Consider the following 1976-nt stretch of genomic DNA (forward strand, 5'->3'; position numbering starts at 1 on the left):
AACCCACGTTGGCCCCTAACCTAACCCACGTTGGCCCCTAACCTAACCCACGTTGGCCCCTAACCTAACCCACGTTGGCCCCTAACCTAACCCACGTTGGCCCCTAACCTAACCCACGTTGGCCCCTAACCTAACCCACGTTGGCCCCTAACCTAACCCACGTTGGCCCCTAACCTAACCCACGTTGGCCCCTAACCTAACCCACGCTGCACCTTAACCTAAGTTACGCTGCACCTTAACCTAAGTTACGCTGCACCTTAACCTAAGTTACGCTGCACCTTAACCTAAGTTACGCTGCACCTTAACCTAAGTTACGCTGCACCTTAACCTAAGTTACGCTGCACCTTAACCTAAGTTACGCTGCACCTTAACCTAAGTTACGCTGCACCTTAACCTAACTTACACTGCACCTTAACCTAACTTACACTGCACCTTAACCTAACTTACACTGCACCTTAACCTAAGTTACACTGCACCTTAACCTAAGTTACACTGCACCTTAACCTAACTTACACTGCACCTTAACCTAAGTTACACTGCACCTTAACCTAAGTTACACTGCACCTTAACCTAACTTACACTGCACCTTAACCTAACTTACACTGCACCTTAACCTAAGTTACACTGCACCTTAACCTAACTTACACTGCACCTTAACCTAACTTACACTGCACCTTAACCTAACTTACACTGCACCTTAACCTAACTTACACTGCACCTTAACCTAACTTACACTGCACCTTAACCTAACTTACACTGCACCTTAACTGTCACATGTAACGTCACAGGAATGTAGCTTTGCCTAACAGCAACCCTCTGAACATAGTTCACTGCTTGGATCCTCTGGTGTCATGTGTATTTCTTGATGCCATGGTGCGTACCCTCACATAAAGGTCTTTCGAGTGTTGCGTACTTTCTACACAGTCCCGCTAACCACTGGAAGGGTGTACCGCTACAGAACGAATATCGCCCTCCCCTCCTGCCCTTCCAAGCTGGTCGGTCAGGCGTTTGTTTGTGAAATGAGCCTTGCAGCTGTTCAGTTGCATTCGGTTGTCGATGCAGTCAGTGTACGTTGTGGTACGGCCTGTGTGGACTGTCCGCTGATGTACGCGTAACCCACACTGATCATCCGTCGTTACGTACTGAGTGACATAATGTGGCACATGCTTGACCGTACACCGGCTGCGCCCTACAATGGCGAATCATAAGGGCCATATGTTGTGCACGATGCTACTTGTCTCGTCTCCCCATTACAGCGAGATTGCACTGTTGTACGCCGTACAGACATGTGGTAAGTAGGTACGGACGAAAGTATTGCATGTTGGCCCCCCCCCCCTCCTCCCTCTGCCGGGAATCAGCGTGAGCCGTCTGTTGATGTAGCGACGAGGGTTTTCCTATTTAATCGTATTGCCCCACACAACATGATAGCACGGTGGACCGCGTTCCACATCTGCGACATGCTACAGAGGCCGGTTGACAGTCGACCGCGCAAGGGACATTGCACACGTGCGCGGACCATCTTCCACGTGTTCTCTCGTGTACATGCCGCAGTGTGTATGTGGGCTGATGTAGCGTGTCGTGACACATAACATGCAGGCATGCCAGAATCGTAGATTTCGCAAATGTAGATTGACGTATACGTTTGCTGCCAAAGATCCGCAAATGAACTGGAAATCAGTTGTTGAGCGGTTGTTCGCGCTGCAGGTGCATCGGTGATAGCGACGATCGGTACATCTGTGAACCGGTTGTTTCGGCGGTACCCGCCATGCCCCCGAACCTGAGTTGGCCATGTGGGTATGAAGCGATACGAGGCTGTGGCTTGGCGGGACAGTCCCCGGCCGGTGAGGGGGGGCCGCCCGGCGTGCTGGCCGCGCGCTGCGTGAGCGCACGCACTACAGCCGGCTGGTGGGGGGCGCCCAGTGGCAGGAGCGCCGGCCGACGGGCCCGGCTGGCGTCCCAGCTATGCGCCGGCGCAC

This window comes from Schistocerca gregaria, unplaced genomic scaffold (genome assembly GCF_023897955.1).
Source record: "Schistocerca gregaria isolate iqSchGreg1 unplaced genomic scaffold, iqSchGreg1.2 ptg000742l, whole genome shotgun sequence".
Lineage (NCBI taxonomy): Eukaryota > Metazoa > Arthropoda > Insecta > Orthoptera > Acrididae > Schistocerca > Schistocerca gregaria.